This window comes from Myotis nattereri (genome assembly GCF_964212035.1).
Source record: "Myotis nattereri genome assembly, chromosome: 2".
Classification (NCBI taxonomy): domain Eukaryota; kingdom Metazoa; phylum Chordata; class Mammalia; order Chiroptera; family Vespertilionidae; genus Myotis; species Myotis nattereri.
The window spans coordinates 149,461,752-149,478,978 of NC_138076.1; positions in this window are offsets into that span (position 1 = coordinate 149,461,752).

Genomic DNA, 17,227 nt, shown 5'->3' on the forward strand with positions numbered 1-17,227 from the left:
GTTGTTTGACTTCATTTGTCAGTGTCTTCTGAAGGTTAAAGAAGATGACAGATGGTTTTATGTGTTGCTTTTCAAAATTACAGGGACTCTCTCACCAGGTTCATAGGCTCCAGGTAAATTACTGGCCCATCCTCATCCTAGAAATGTTTTCTCCAAACCCTTTTTTTGTCTCCCTATTACAGGCACCCCTCCACCCTCCTAGGTAAAGACTTAAAATTCCTCTTACTTTATTTTTTTTCCCCCTCTTACTTTATTATGTAGAAGAATTTAGCTCTCAATCCTCACTCAGGCCAGATTCCAGGCCTGTGTTTATTGACCAAATCATCCAGGTAGCACAATTCCGGGGGGCGGGGGTACCATTCACAAAGAATATAACCTGAATGGTGCTCAAGGGAGCTCCTCTATGCATAGTTCTCACCCCCAAAATCCATTAAGGTGTTTTGTTAAACAAAAGAGCCATCTACAGTACTTGGGTATCACCATTTGCCAAGCTTTCAAATAATGGGTTTCTTTGTTTATAGTTTTTTATAATGGGCCTGATCAAATACATAAAGCCTTAAGTCCTGGCTTCCACACTCTGCTGTGGCACTTTTCACTCTGTACTATGACACTATTGTCTATCTCCCCACTAGACTTGTGAGTTTTGTGAAGACTTGGTCATATTTTGTCTTCCTCACCTTGTATCCATGCTTTGACATAAGTGCTTGAAAAGCATTTGCTGTTATAAATAACAGCACACAGTACTCCTATGTAGGTACTAGTATAATTGGCAGAGATTTGAAAAATGTCCCTCAAGTGTGTTGTTTGACCCACAGTGTTTTGCACAAGAAATATATTGAGCCAAAAATTTTAAATTGAGAAATGTTACATAAAAAAAAGCAATCCCAGTTTCTGGAGTCCCTTGAGAAGTTAGACGCTGGCAGATGAGGCACGCATCAGCGTCTTTATTAAGGTTGTACAGTGAGTTGGCCTCATTCACATGTAAAATCTTGATCGTGGGCGTTGAGTTTGGAGCCACTGGGATCATATGGTTGTTTTGGAGAAACAAGTATAAAATTTTGCCTTAGAGATTTTACACGTGCTCATAACTATGTATTCCAATGTATTTGGAGGTCCTTTTAAATTGTTTTTCTGGGGTAGAAAATTGTGTTGTACCACGTTGTACCATTTCCAAACAAGCCAGGCAAGTGCAGACATCAAATTATAAATATCATTATCACCAACATTTTAATAGAGTTATGGCTGATGTTATTTGTCAACTGCCTTGGAATAGAAAAGAAATAATAGCATATACTTGAATAAATTTCATAATAAGTACCTGTATGGAGTGTGATCCTCTTTCTTTCTTCTTCTGGATGGAGAAGCAGAAGCACAGCTAGTTCAGATAACTAGCAAGAAATGTAGCCAGATTAGAACCCAGGTAGTCTGTCTCTACAGACAGAGTCTTAACCACTAAATTAATGTTTATTGAGCCTTTCCCAGGTGCTATGGTCATGACTGCCTCCCAACTGAAAGAGACTACCAGGTTTATGGAAGAGTGTGTATTGCTTCCAAGCCTTTTATAGGGTGCTGCAACAAACCCACACAGCTCCCTCTCATCTCGTGCCCCCTCCCACCCCAAGTCATACTGACATGTTTATAATCTTCAGTTTTGAAGTGTACAAACTGTCAGACATCTAAGACTTCCTTTACTCCCAATATAATTCTTGCACAAAGTTTGTTGTTATTGTAAGTTATTACGAAGAGTCCTATGCATGTGATGAGCAAAAGGCGTCTCTTAAAGACAATGGAAGCAATTTGAAGCAATATAATATCGGCACTGAAAACCAATATCTGTAGTCAAATTGTGCTTGTGTGGAGAAATGGGAGACAGTAAGGTTGAATTAGAACAAAACTGTCACATGACATGAATGCAGTGAAAGCTCAAAAATAGACAACCTAAAAGGAAATGGTCATCAACTTTTAGCATTTTTTACATTTTATTTTAAATTGAATGTTGAGAAAAATATTGGAAGTGAAGTCTTCCTTTAAAAAGGTTTAAAGGATTAAACTTCTGTTTTGGCCAGATTGAGCTGTTTCTCCGAGACTCAGAAATTTAAGAGATTGCATTTTACCTTCACTTTTTATTATGAAGAGATGTAGCTCATCTTATTCTGCTTCAGTTTCTCTTCTGCAAAGTATGCATAGTAAGTGCATCTTTATATGGTAGAGATACTGTGAGTCAAGCTAATAAATGATCATAAAGCACAGTTCTTTGAAGTATAAAGCACTGCATAATTGCTAAATACTATAATAATACTATAATAATCATCTTCATAATAATAGTAATTTTCAACCAGCACATCAGCCAGACCTAGATGCCTTTACTGAGGTCCCAATTAGACAAAAGAGTATATGCCAACTATGAAATGAAGTGAAAATCTTAAACCACAGACTAGTTCCACTCCCCGCTTCTTTCCTATGCAGAGTATAATGGCAGCCTTCCAGACACAGCTCAGCTCCATCGCTTGCTAGCTGTGAGACCCAGCTCACAGGAGACAGTCAAACCTCCCCAGCCTCTTTTTCTTCAACTGTATAATGACAGTAATAATAATTCTCACCTCTCAGGGTTTGCTGTGAGAATTCAGCCTAACAGACTGTAAGAGCTCAATGAATGTTAGTGGTGATGATGACTGGCAGTAATATCAGAAAAAAACTAATAGTGGGCAGCTATCTAACCATGCTTTTGAATGAAAGAGGGGGGGAAAATCAATACTCTCAATTTAGGTGCCTCTCAATTACGTTAACATTTATCAAATATAAGCACTGTAATATTAAACTTAGATAGAAAAAAGCAAAGGTGAAATGTTTTACTTTCCCAGTGTATTTGTTTGTTTTTAATAATTGTGCATGAAATAAATGACTATATTTTGGTTATAGATGATTAGGGAAAGAAATTGAGTAAAATAGAATGCTCCAGCTCACTCCTTTCTGTAGGTGTAACCATAGTTAATGTTCCTTTCCAGACCTTTTTCTGTGTTTTTACGTTCACTGAAACAAAACAGAATTACCCGATGGGTGGATGAAGCATGTATTTCAGGCCCCAGCAAACCATGACCAAAAAATTTTTTTGTAAAGAATTTGATGTTTTAAAGGAACCCTTCTGCACTGCTGGTGGGAATGCAGACTGGTGCAGCCACTGTGGAGAACAGTATGGAGTTTCCTCAAAAAACTAAAAATGGAACTCCCATTTGACCCTGTGATCCCACTTCTAGGAATGTATCCCAAGAAGCCAGAAACACCAGTCAGAAAGGATATATGCACCCCTATGTTCATAGCAACACAATTCACCATAGCTAAGATTTGGAAACAGCCTAAGTGCCCATCAGCAGATGAGTGGATTAGAAAACTGTGGTACATCTACACAATGGAATATTATGCTGCGGTAAAAAAGAAGGAATTCTTGCCATTTGCAACAGCATGGATGGAACTGGAGAGCATTATGCTAAGTGAAATAAGCCAGTCAGAGAAAGATAAATACCACATGATCTCACTTATTTGTGGAATATAGAGAACAACATAGACTGATGAACAGGGACAGATCCAGAGATGGAGAAACAGTGATCAGACTGTCAATTCCCGGAGGGAAAGTAGGGGAGGGTGGGGGTAAGGGGAAGAGATCAACCAAAGGACTTGTATGCATTCATATAAGCCAAACCAATGGACACTGACAATAGGGGGATGAGAGCATGAGGTGCTGGTGGGGGGGGGGGGGGGTTAGTGGGGGGATGAGGACAATAAAGAAATTATAGATAAAAAAATAAACAAATAAATAAATAAATAAATAAATAAAATTTATCCATGTAATGTCATGGAAAAAAAAGAATTTGATGTTTTCATAAAGGTATAGACATTTTAAAAAATCTTAATTTGTTGGGACTTCCTCATATTTATTTAATTTTAAAATGGTTTTAATCTTAAAGTAAATAATAGGATATTATTTTATATACACCATCAGCTTGTCAGTGCTCAGGATCTTCCTGAAGATCCTAATCCAAGCTTACTTTATAAGTTTGTTTGCACCCATATTTTTTAGAACATAAATATATTCATATTGTTTTGCAACTTGCTTTATTTGTGTGCGTGATTTTAAACAGTAGTGTTTACTTAGCAGCAAACTAAACAAGAAAGAACTTTCACCACATCTGCCATTTTACTTCACCAAGAGTTATCTCCGTATAAGGGTCCTATTAGAACAATCTGAGCTTTAAAAGCTTCCTTTCTTGGTACAGCAAATTTCATTTTCCATCACATTTTCAAGCCAATGTAATACAATCCTTTTTTTAATCGCCACAGAGTGTATGATGGGGAGAAATCCTGCCGACCAGGAGCTTTCTAAATGGTGACTATGGAGAGATGCCAAGGAAATTGAATGGTGCCAAGTGCAAAATCCTCAAGTTGCTCCCTACACCAACAGAAATCCATTTGGGAGCTAGATTTCACTAAGGCAGGAAGTATTTCACCTATGATAGAGCACATGCGGAGATTATATCTGGGAACCAGGGACTAAGGAAGAAAAAGTAAAGCTACTTTGTATTTCAGGAGACAGTAAGAAGAGAACATTCCCTGGAGAAAAGCCCAGTGACCTTTTGTGAAGGAAGAAAGAATGCTTCAGCAATAGTTCAAAACTACATGTTTTTACAATATTTCCCTGTTAGTAAATAAGTGCTGAAGTGTTGTTATTCTTTCCATAAACTCAATGCGCTAAGAAAATACAAATATATATGTAAAGAAAATACTGCAAATGTTTATTACACACTTACTGTGAACAAGACACAGTGGCTCAGGGGATACCAAGACAACACATGTAGAGCTTTGTACCAGTGTCTGGCATGGTCATACAATACTTGTTTAATCTCCACCAAGTGTGACTCTCAGTCACAGAACCTGTACGCTAAGAAACAAAATTGTCAGTTAGGGAGATAAGTTATGAACTCATAGAAAAAGAACTACAATACAAAGCATACTGTGATCGATGCTGGGTGAATAACAGAACCACTAATTTTCAGAGACCTCTTCCATTATTCATGGTCTTAGGACCAAGTAAGAGGTAGAATCTAAACAGTGTCGCCAAAGATGTGTAGACATGATAGGGAAAGGAGGAAAATGAAAGGATCCCAGCTTTCAAAAAAGCATAGAAATAGGAAGTATAGAAGGACATCCAGAAGACACTGAGCAATCCTTTTTACTAAAACAAAGAGTTTGGGCCTCTGGACTAAAGGGTCTTGACCACTAAATTAAGATATTTGGGCATTGCCCTGTCTGGTTGGGCTCAGTGGATAGAGCATCCGCCCACAGACTGAAAGGTCCCAGGTTGATTCCAGTCAGGGGCACATGCCTGGGTTGTGTGCTCGATCCCCAGTAGGGGGCGTGCAGGAGGCAGCCAATCAATGATTCTCTCTCATCATTGGTGTTTCTCTCTCTCTCTTCCTCTCCCTTTCTCTCTGAAATCAGTAAAAATATATATTTTTTAAAAAGATATTTGGGCATTACCTTCAAAGGCAATAAAGAATCAAAGCTGGTTTCCTGCCTGTGAAGCAACATAATTAAGGTACACTTTTAGAAAAACCATTTATTTTTCATGAAGGAAATTTACAAAACACAGAAAGCATAAAAAATATATAAATCACCTGGAAACCTATCACCCAGAAATGCTACACTTTTGATGGATAAACTTTAGAATTTTTTCCTGGTTGTGTCTGTTTCTGTGTGTGCACGCACATGTGTACACATGTTTGTGTGTAAGTTGGGATTATGCTTTATTCACTCAACATTATTTTGCAAGTATTTTATTAAAAATCATAATTGTGCTGCATTTCATCAGATAAATGCAATATATTGTACTTATCCATTTTTCTGGTGTTTAGCCAGGCACAGATAACTAAAATTAACCCGAGGTTAACTTAGGCAGGATGTGGAGTGGTTTGGAGTGAGGATAAACTGAGGACAGGAGGAGCAGTTGTACGAAGCTATTGGTAAGGGACTGCTTGTACAAATTAGAGCATATTCACACAGAATAGATGAGTTTATAACTATTATCTTGAAATAGAACTATTATTTCCAATGCTGCTGCTCCTGGTGTACTACTATGGAATAATTTCTCAAACATATTTTCTCTTCTCCCTAGTCACTTAAATTTGGAGTGCTCCAAAGTTAGTCCTCTCCTCTCCTCCAACTATGTTCACTCCCTTGATGATCTCATTCAATCCCAAGATTTTAAATATTGTCTACATGCTGGCCACGTGATGATGCATTATGGAAAGGGGATTTTTTTAAAAAATATATATTTTATTGATTTTTTTACAGAGAGGAAGGGAGAGAGATAGAGAGTTAGAAACATTGATGAGAGAGAAACATCGATCAGCTGCCTCCTGCACATCTCCCACTGGGGATGTGCCCGCAACCCAGGTACATGCCCTTGACCGGAATCGAACCTGGGACTTTTCAGTCCGCAGGCTGATGCTCGAGTCAAACCGGTTTCGGCGAAAGGGGATTTTATATGCAGAGGTAAATACAAGTTTTCTGGAAAAGAATTCAAAATTTTAAGGAAGATGGAGAAGAAGAGGAAGGGAAGAAGGAGGAGGAAGGGGGAAGGAGGATGAGGAGAAGGAGAAGTCTGCTCCACTCACATGCTTTGCAATAGGAGAAAATACAAATACAGAATGCTGGTGTCCTGCTCTGGGAGGGGCCTTGGAAGAGAGGGGCCTTGAAGCTGGGTGAATGCTACAGCTTAAGCAAGGGCGTGGCGACAGGAGCAGAATGATATGAAGGAATCAGTAAGGGGACATGGCTATTTAAAAGTCAGAAGATGATAAAAAAAAATGGGGGTGGGGTGGGATGGGGTGGGTGGGAAAAAAATCACCAAATTTGAACCATTTGCTCTTTGACCTCTATTCATTCCAATATTTGTAGCGTAACAACCTGAAAACATCATTTGATTTGGGTTTCTGAAAAATGGTACATAACTCATTGTGAGCGGGAAAAGGAGAAAGTCTCTGTGGGCTAATTAACAACATGCTCCCGAGATAGAAAGCAAACGCACACGCCTCTTCATTTTCAATACCTTTTCCACGTTCAAGTTTCTCTCATTGTTTCTATTATAAGCTCTGCGTTTCACCAAGTAGCACCCTCAGCGAAAATTTGTCAAGAATTCTTTCTCTCCATATTGAAAGGCCTGGCAGCTTTGAAATGACCGTAGCTTGCGCGCGCGCGTGCACACACACACACACACACACACACACACCCCATTCTATGTGAGTACAAACATGTAAAAATATTTATACACCTCCCCAATCTATAGAAAACCATTTTGGGGTCTTGAAAACAGTCTCTTTACAGATGGAGAGAATGTGAGAGAAATGCCCTCAGTGTGCTGGCTAAAAACTGTAATGCCTGCTCAGCACTGTGCCTCCTCTCATAACAGGGGATGCTCTGCTGAATGAGCCCTTGTATGTCAAGATTCAAAACGTTCTTGTTTGCTCTGGGTGAACAAAGCTCTCACAGACAGTGGGATCTGCAGGGTAGCCACCAAGTGTGTTAAACCAATGTTCCCTCCACCGCACTGCCGAATAGTTTATCGTAATGGCAGTTCTCACCTTCATGTATAGAGGCCGGTGTTCACCTCGCCGTCCTGCACAGAGCTCCCACTGACATCAAAGGAAATGACATAGAACAGAACCCCATGGTGTAAGGAGAAACAAGCAGCATCTGATCAGAATCAGGCCATATTTTTTTTTCATTCTCTCTGTATAACTGGTTAGATTCATATACAGAGTATCTAAAGGCCACCTTTCACTTCAGCCGTTTATTAATTGTCAGACATACATGCACTTATTGGGGAGCTCGACACTGAACTGCTTATTACGTAGGAGGGGGAGGGAGGAGGTTGTGTTGTAGAGAAATCCATCCCAACCCCAGCCCCACGTTTTTCTTGGTCTACGGGATCCCCAAGAGACCCAAGTGACTGGAGTAGCTTAGTGGCTCGTTTTACTTAAAGCTGGCCTTGAGACAAGGAGGAGAAGGAGGAGAAAAAAAGGAGAAGCAGAAGGAATGAGAGGGAGAGAGAAAAAAATGTAAGCATGTTTAAATCTCTGGATAGGGAGATCCCTTTCTAAGCTTAAAAGCAAGTCACTAAAGATTAGTAAATTTAACTACAAAAAAATGAAAACTTCTACATGTCAAAAATTAAAATAAGATCGGTCTAAATGGCAAATAAAAAGCTGGAGAAAATATTGGTGACAGTTTTGACAGGTAAAGGATTAATATTCTTGGAATTTTCTACAGATTGGCTAAAAATGTAACAAAATAAGTTTCAGGTGGATAAAGAAATGTTTAACCAAATTTCTAAAAATGCTTAACAAAAATGTTTAAGAAGATTTCTAGCCGAAACCGGTTTGGCTCAGTGGATAGAGCGTTGGCCTGCGGACTGAAAGGTCCCAGGTTCGATTCTGGTCAGGGGCATGTACCTGGGTTGCAGGCATATACCCAGTAGGAGATGTGAAGGAGGCAGCTGATCGATGTTTCTCTCTCATTGATGTTTCTAACTCTCTGTCTCTCTCCCTTCCTCTCTGTAAAAAATCAATAAAATATATTTTTTAAAAAAAAAGGATTTCTAAAAATGTAAAATTTTTTCCCCAAATGTTTTTATTGATTTTTTTTTTTTTTTTTTTTTTTTTAGAGAGAGGAAGGAAAAGGGATAGAGAGGTAGAAACATCAATGATGAGAGAGGATCATCTATTGGCTGCCTCCTGCACACCCCCTACTGGGGATTGAACTAGAGCATAAACTTTTCAAATTTAAAAAGCGGAATTTTTATTCTGCAAAAGGCACCATAAATAAGTGATAGGACAATTCACAAACTTCTCTTTGCAATGAAAGAAGATATTATAACAACATATATTACATCGCTGGACCTAGACAAGGGGTAGGCATCCTCCTTACATCGCTGTTTCTAAACTTTCTCATTTCTTCTAAAACTCTCTGTCTTGATTAACGTTATCTGACTATATGCCATCACTTTGCTCTTTGCTATACCCATCCTCCTACCCTGAGATTTCTCTTTCCTTTAAGATTTCAGCTGGTAATTCAGTCATTCCAATACTATTCTCACCATAATTCTTGCTAACTTCAATACCCACTTACTGATAGGGCCCTTTCACTCACCTAACTTCTAAAGTTTTTGTCCTTCTTTTTTCCAATAATGTTGACTTCCATCTAAGCCCCTCACTAACATGGTCATGTCTCTAGAACTGCCCTGTTCCATATGGCAGTTACTAGCATCATGTTGCTTTTTCATTTAAAATGTATTAAAATTAAATATAATTTAAATTTCATTTCCTTAGCCCATTATCAGTGCCACTAGTGGCAACAATAATAGATAGCGGGTATCAATGCTCGGAATCTTGTCATTACCTATAACTGCAACTCTTCCATAATGTCAATATTAAGTTTCACACTCTCTGTGATGCTCAATAATTTAAAAATTGTGTTAACTTTATTGGAGTCACATTGGTTAATCACACTATATAAATTTCAGGCTTACAACTGTGCTTTTTTGTTGGTGTTTCGTTTTATTTTTTATATTTTTTATTTTTTATATATATATTATTTCAGAGAGGAAGGTAGAGGGAGAGACAGAAACATCAATGATGAGAGAGTATTAGTGATTGGCTGCCTCCTGCACACCCCCCACCAAGGATCAAGTCCACAACCCAGGCATGTGCCCTGACCAGGAATCGAACCATGACCTCCTGGTTCATAGGTCAACGCTCAACCACTGAGCCACACCGGCCAGGCGTGTTGTTCTTCAATCCTCACCTGAGGACATGCTTAGAGGGAGGAAGGGGGTGTGGGGAGACAGAGAGACAGAAAAGAGGAGAGGAGAGGAGAGGAGAGGAGAGGAGAGGAAGGGAAGGGAGGGGAGGGGAGGGGAGGGGAGGGGAGGGGAGAGGAGAGGAGAGGAAGGGAGGGGAGACAGAGAGACAGAAAAGAGGAGAGGAGAGGAGAGGAGGGGAGGGGAGGGGAGGAGAGGGGAGGGGAGGGGAGGGGAGGGGAGAGGAGAGGAGAGGAGAGGAGAGGAGAGGAGAGGAAGGGAGGGGAGGGGAGGGGAGGGGAGGGAAGGGGTGGGGAGGGGAGGGGAGGGGAGAGGAGAGGAGAGGAGAGGAGAGGAAGGGAAGGGAGGGGAGGGGAGGGGAGGGGAGGGGAGGGGAAGGGAGGGGAGGGGAGGGGAGGGGAGGGAAGGGGTGGGGAGGGGAGGGGAGGGGAGAGGAGAGGAGAGGAGAGGAGAGGAAGGGAAGGGAGGGGAGGGGAGGGGAGGGGAGGGGAGGGGAGGGGAAGGGAGGGGAGGGGAGGGGAGGGGAAGGGAGGGGAGGGGAGGGGAGGGGAGGGGAAGGGAGGGGAGGGGAGGGGAGGGGAGAGGAGGAGAGGGGAGAGGATAAACATTGATGTGAGAGAGAAACATTGGTTTGTTGTTCTACTTATTTGTGCACTCATTGGCTGACTCTTGCATGTGCCCTGACGGGGATGGAGTCCGCCACCTCAGCGCATTGGGATGCCGCTCTAACCAGCGGAGCTGCGTGGCCAGGGCTCCGCTGGGTCTTTCCTGCCACCCTGAAAGCACAGGCTCATTTCTTCCGCCTGGAAAAGAAAGAAGAGACTGTTGGCCTCAGGTTTCCCTCCAGGGACTCCCGCGTTTCCTCCCGCCGCCGTGCAGCGACTTCCTTGGGAAAGCAGTCCGCTCCTATGAGCCAGGAGGTCGCGGCTTGGTTCCTGGTCGGGGCACATGCCCAGGTTGCTGGCTCCATGCCCAGCGGGGATATGCAGGAGACAGCAGACCAAAGACTCTCTCTCGTCATTGATATTTCTCTCTCTCTCTCTCCCTCTCCTTTCCTCTCTGAAATCAATAAAAATATTTTTTTTTTAAAAAAAAGAAAGAGCAGTCTGCTGCACTCCCTATCTCTATCTTCTCTCCTACTCTCTTTTGAAACACATTGATCAAGCTTTTGCCCTACACCATGTCATCAATTCTCTTGTCAAGATCACCAAAGATTTCCGCAAGGCTAAACCGAATAGCCAATCTCTGTCCTCATCTGGCTTGACCTGTTAGCAACATGTGACACAGCTGACCCCTCCTATCTTCTTGCAATGCTTTGCTTGACTCCTCACCTGGCTTTTCTCCCTATCTTACTATTTGTCCTTCTCGGTCTTTGCTGGTTTTCTCCTATCTCCCTGACCTCTGAACATGGGAATACATCAGTCTTTGAATTTCTTCTCTTCAATGTCTACACTCTATGGTAAATTAAATGATGGTTTACAACTATTTGCTCCTTCCTTCTATGAGTATTGTGAATCCACACCCTTAGGATTTGTTGTGATGTGCCTCTTCTGTGCATAATATACATCCTGGTCCTATTGTAGGGCTGGACTATGTGACTTTCTTTCTTTCTTTTTTTTTTTTTAAGTGTATATTCCTTTTCATTTACTTATTTTTAAATATGTTTTTTATTTTATTTATTTCAGAGAGAGGAAGGGGAAGGGAGAGAAAGATAGAAATATCAATGATGAGAAAGAATCAATGATCAACTGCCTCCTGCACAACCCCCATTGGGGATCGAGCCCACAACCTGGGCATGTGCCCTGACAGGGAATGGAACCATGACCTTCTGGTTCATAATCAACCAACACTCAACCAGTGAGCCACACCGGCTGGGCCATCCTCGATTTCTTACTTTTGCTCATATTTCTTGCCCAATTTATCAACAAATCATATTAGCTCTATTTTCAAAATAAATCTAGAATCTGAAAACTTCTCACTTCCCATTCACTGGTGCCACTAGCCCAAGCTGTTATCATTTCTACCTATTTACTGTTATAACCATACCAATCCCCCTACCAATGGGTTGGTCACCTTCGTTTTCTCCGTCCATAGTCTCAGCTCCTAACATTACTAGAGAAAGTTCTTCTCAAGTGGGAAAACAAAATTAATCAGTAACTAACCAGCAAATACCCCCTGACCTCAGCTAGTCACAGTTACTCACAAGTTATCTTTTAATTTTCTCTATAATCACTTTTTACCACCTCAGTATCACCTTAGTGCAAGCCACCATTCTCTCTTACCCAGATAATGCTTTTTGACTGATACAAATGTTATTTTTCATGCTAAAATTTTTATAAATTTTATTGTGTCAGACACAATTCAAGAGCAACAGTTACAAGTGAACTAAAAAGTAGCTCTTCGGGGCACTTCTATTCATTTTACTATCATAAGCATGTTTTGTTACATGCACAGCAACAATAGTTATAATTTACAGAACTGTTCAACTTGGAAATTAAGTAAGTGTGCTATGCCCGGCCAGCATGGCTAGGTGGTTGAGCATTGACCCATGAGCCAGGAGGTCAGGTTTCAATTCCTGGTCACGGCACATACCCGGGATTTTTTGCTGATTGAAAGTGACAAAAACAAAAACAAAAACAAAAAAACAAAACAACACTGGGGAGAACTGGCTGTTGCCTCCTTAACTCAGTAATTAATATTAGCATCACTAAATTGTACACAGCATCAGCTAGGAATATTCCTGACAAAAATGTTTAACTTAAATTGAAATCTCCAGTTTACAGGGAATGAGGGGTGGATGAACATGTTAAATGACATAAAACAGAAACAATCAGACAAATCCAGAGGTGAAAGATTAGATAGGGACCATGGACCCAGTTCAACAATTCAGTGACATAATAAAGAGGGAAGGGAGCATTGTTGAAGTCAAAAGAGAATTAAGCCCTGGCCTGTGCGGCTCAGTTGGTTGGAGTGTAGTCCCACACAGCGAAAGGTCAGAGCTCGTGCAGGAGGCAACCAATTAACGTTCCTCTCTCCCTCCCTCTCTCCCTAAAATTAATTTTTTTTAAACTCTCTCTCTCTCTCTCTCTCTCTCGTGAGGATTAAGAAATAATCATTTATTTTTATTTTTTGTTAATCTTCACCCAAGGGTATTTTTCCATTGCTTTTCAGGGGGAGTGGAAGAGAAAGGGAAAGACAGAGAGAAACATCCACGTGAGAGAAACACATCGATTGGTTGCCTCCTGCACCAGCCCTGCCCAGGCCGGGGAGGAGCCTGCAACCATTGCACGTGTCCTTGACTGGAATCAAACCCAGGACCCTTTGGTCTGCAGACCAATGCTCTACCCACTGAGCCAAATCGGCTCCCCTACCTTCCACTCTCTCTAAAAAATCAATGGGAAAGTATCCTCAGGTAAGGATTAACAAAAAATAAAAGAAAATAAAAAGAAAAAACAAAAGAATCAGGTGAAGTTAATTTTTTTAAAATGTCATTTCTTCTGCCAAAACCGGTTTGGCTCAGTGGATGGAGCGTCGGCCTGCGGACTGAAGGGTCCCAGGTTCTATTCCGGTCAAGGGCATGTACCTGGGTTGCGAGCACATCCCCAGTGGGAGATGTGCAGGAGGCAGCTGATCGATGTTTCTCTCTCATCGATGTTTCTGACTCTCTATCTCTCTCCCTTCCTCTCTGTGAAAAATCAATAAAATATATTTAAAAAAAAATAAAATGTCATTTCTTCTATAATTTAATTTAAAATACTTCAGGAAAACAAAGATGAAGCAAATAAGGCAAATTGTTAAATCTACATGCAAGTATATTGGTACCTGTTATGGTATTAGACTTTTCTGTATATTTGAAATTATAATAAAATTAAATGTAAACTTAGTGGTAGAAAGAAAGTGATAAAGTAGTAGTCTGAGATGGTAACTGAATCTAGTTGCTTTTACTGTGAATATGTTTATAAGCTGAAAGGAGGCAATATGGAGAGAGAGGGAGAACTGATTGAACAAGTCAAACAAGTGGGATAGGATAGAATATAAGGACAGGTGAAGAGTTCAGACCCAGAAATGCTGATCAGCACCCATTTCTGAGAAAAAAGGGACAAAAAATAATGAGTGAAGAGATGAGAGGATTCTAAAGTGGAGACGACAAAAAAAAAAGTGGAGAAAGGCAATATAGGGAATGGCCTTTGAGTGGAGGAAGGTTAAGAAGGGTAGATCAAGAATAGTGATGGGCCCTAGCTGGTTTGGCTCAGTGGATAGAGTGTCGGCCTACAGACTGAAGGGTCCCGGTTCAATTCCGGTCAAGAGCAAATGCCTGGGTTGTGGGTTCAATCCACAGTGTGGGGTGTGCAGGAAGCAGCCAATCAATAATTCTCTTTCATCATTAATGTTTCTATCTCTTTCTCCCTCTCCCTTCCTCTCTGAAAAAAAATAAATAAATAAAAAAGAATAGTGATGGGAGACCAGCTGGCATGGATCAGTGGTTGTGCATTGACCTATGAACCAGGAGGTTGTGGTTCAATTCCCAGTTCCCAGTCAGAGCACATGCCTGGGTTGAGGGCTTGATCCCCAGTGGGGGGTGTGCAGCAGGCACCCAATTAATGATTCTCTCTCATCATTGATGTTTCTATCTCTCTCTCCCTCTCTCTTCCTCTCTGAAATCAGTTAAAATTAAAAAAAAAAAAAAAAAGAAGAATAGTGATGGGGATTTGAGAATGAGAAAGTTCTGAAAATGATGCTGGATAAATTCTGCAGGAATGCAATGCTGAAGAGAGGTGTTACCCAGATGAAGTTAGATAGTATTCATTTATAGTTAACCCAATCAGTGTGATTATGATTTCGTTTGGAGATGTTAAAAAATCTGGAAATGATGGGCGGGATAAATGCTGATGGGAATATATATATCCCTGACCAGTTTGTCTCAGTGGTTAGAGCACCACCCTGCAGACTGAGGGGTTTGGGGTTCAATTCCCGGTCAATGCCCTGTACCTTGGTTTCGGGTCATGCAGGAGGCAACCAATCGATGTGTCTCCCTCACATGGATGTTTCTTTCTCTCCCTCCTTCCCCATCCCTTCCACTCTGTCTGAATATCAATGGAAAAAATATCGTCGGGTAAGGATTTAAAAAAACCCAAAAAACATATACATATATTTAAATCTGGAAATGGAGGAAAACCACAGAATGCTAGGTTTACCCTAGAGTGGAAGATGAAAAGGTGATAATCCTACAAATTAAATGGGTGATTGTGGCTGTTTCTAGGTTTTAAATTAGGCCATACAGAACTAGCGACTCATAGGAAGCCCCCGGTATAACATAAAACATTGAGCTTGCTCACAACTGGCTTTGATTGAGACTGGAAGGGCATGAATAGATTAAAACAAAAAAGGCTGAAAGGAAGAGAAAGTCGTTTACTGTGAAGGAAGGATTAATGGGAGTGAAGGTGTGGAAAAAGTAGAGGAAATAAGTTGTAGTCAAGACAGGAAGCACAGAGAAAGTCTGGAGAATATAAAATTTCAAGTGATGGTGAGGTCCCAGGCATAGCCAGGCAATGTGTAACTGAAGAAGATGCTGTTAGCCAAGTTATTAGATGAATACTAGAGGCCGGGTGCATGAATTTATGCAATGGTGGGGCTGATCGGGCCGGGCCAGCCAGGGGAAGGGGACGCGGGAGGTCGGCCAGCCGGCCTGCCCCCAATCGGGGTACGGGGTCGATCCAGGGTGGGGCTGGCCAGGGGAGGGGCTGAGGGAAGTTGGGAAGTGGTTCCCGCCTCCTGGTTGAACTCTGGTTGGACTCCTGGTTGAAGGGACAATTTGCATATTAGCCTTTTATTATATAGGACTAGAGGCCCCCTGCACGAAATTTGTACACTCAGGGGGTCCCTCAGCCCAGCCTGTGCCCTCTCACAGTCCAGGAGCCCTAGGGGATGTCCCTCAGCCTGGCCTGTGCCCTCTTGCAGCACCACCAGCTGGGTAGCCTGGGCCTCTTTCTGTGGGGCGATTGTGGGGCCCCCAGACCAATCGCATCACACCCGCCTTGGCTGGCCTGGCACCAGTGCGTGTCATAGTGTGGTCATCCGGTCGGCCATTCTGCTATTCAGCCGTATGGTCAATTTGCATATTATACTTTTATTATTATTATAGACTAGAGCAGTGGTCGGAAAACTCATTAGTCAACAGAGCCAAATATCAACAGTACAATGATTGAAATTTCTTTTGAGAGCCAAAATTTTTAAACTTAAACTATATAGGTAGGTACATTGTTATTAACTTAATTAGGGTACTCCTAAGCTGGCCTTTGCTAAAAACGTCCTCAATCTGATTGAGATACGTTCGCTGAGGTCGACCCCTTCCAACTCTCCCATCCACACTTGTCTTGTATACTTGTTTCTTCTATCTCCTTTCGTTCATCCTCTCTATATGTCCAAACCATCTCAACATACCTTTCTCAATCCTTGACACTACATCTTCTTTCACTCCACAATGTTCCCTAAAATTAACTTAATAAACTTTACTTAAAGTTTTAAGTCAACTTCGCACTGTATGTGGGTGCCCGCATGTGGTATTTTGTGGAAGAACCACACTCAAGGGGCCAAAGAGCCACATGTGGCTCACTAGCCGCGGTTTGCCGACCACTGGACTAGAGGACCAGTGCACAAAATTTGTGCACAGGAGGGGGGGGTCCCTCAGCCTGGCCTGCACCCTCTCTAATCCGGAACCTCTCGGGGGATGTCTGACTGCCGCTCACAATCCAGGACCACTGGCTCCTAACCATTCGCCTGCCTCCCTGCCTGATCACCTCTAACCCCTCTGCCTGCCTGCCTAATCGCCCCTAAATGCTTCCCTACTGGCCTGATTGCCCCTAACTGCTCCCCTGCTGGCCTGATCACCCCTAACTGCCTCTGCCTCGCCCCGCACCTGGGACCCAGGATTCCCTACTCCAGCCGGTCGCAGGCACCCAGGACCCAGGCCAGCTTTGCCCGGGGCTGGCCACAGCCACAGGGGACTGTGGGAGGGCGGCTTTGCCCGGGCCGCAGCTGCTGGCACCTGGGACAGCAGGGCAGGTGGCTTGTCCCTCTCCCAGGCCACAGCCCCAGCTGCTGGCGCCTGAGATCACAGGGCGGGCAGCTTGTCCCTTTCCCAGGTCATAGGCACAGGCGCAGCCGCTGGCACCCGGGACCTTGGAGCGGGCGGCTTGTCCCTCTCCCAGACCGCGCCTGGCTGGTCCCCATTCCTCTCTCCCCAGTGTTGAATGTCTGAGCCTTTATGGTGTGACAGGGTGAGGGTGTGATGACCATTTGCATATTAGCTCTTTATTATATAGGATGAACATGGGTGTAGTAGACAGTCTATAAGAT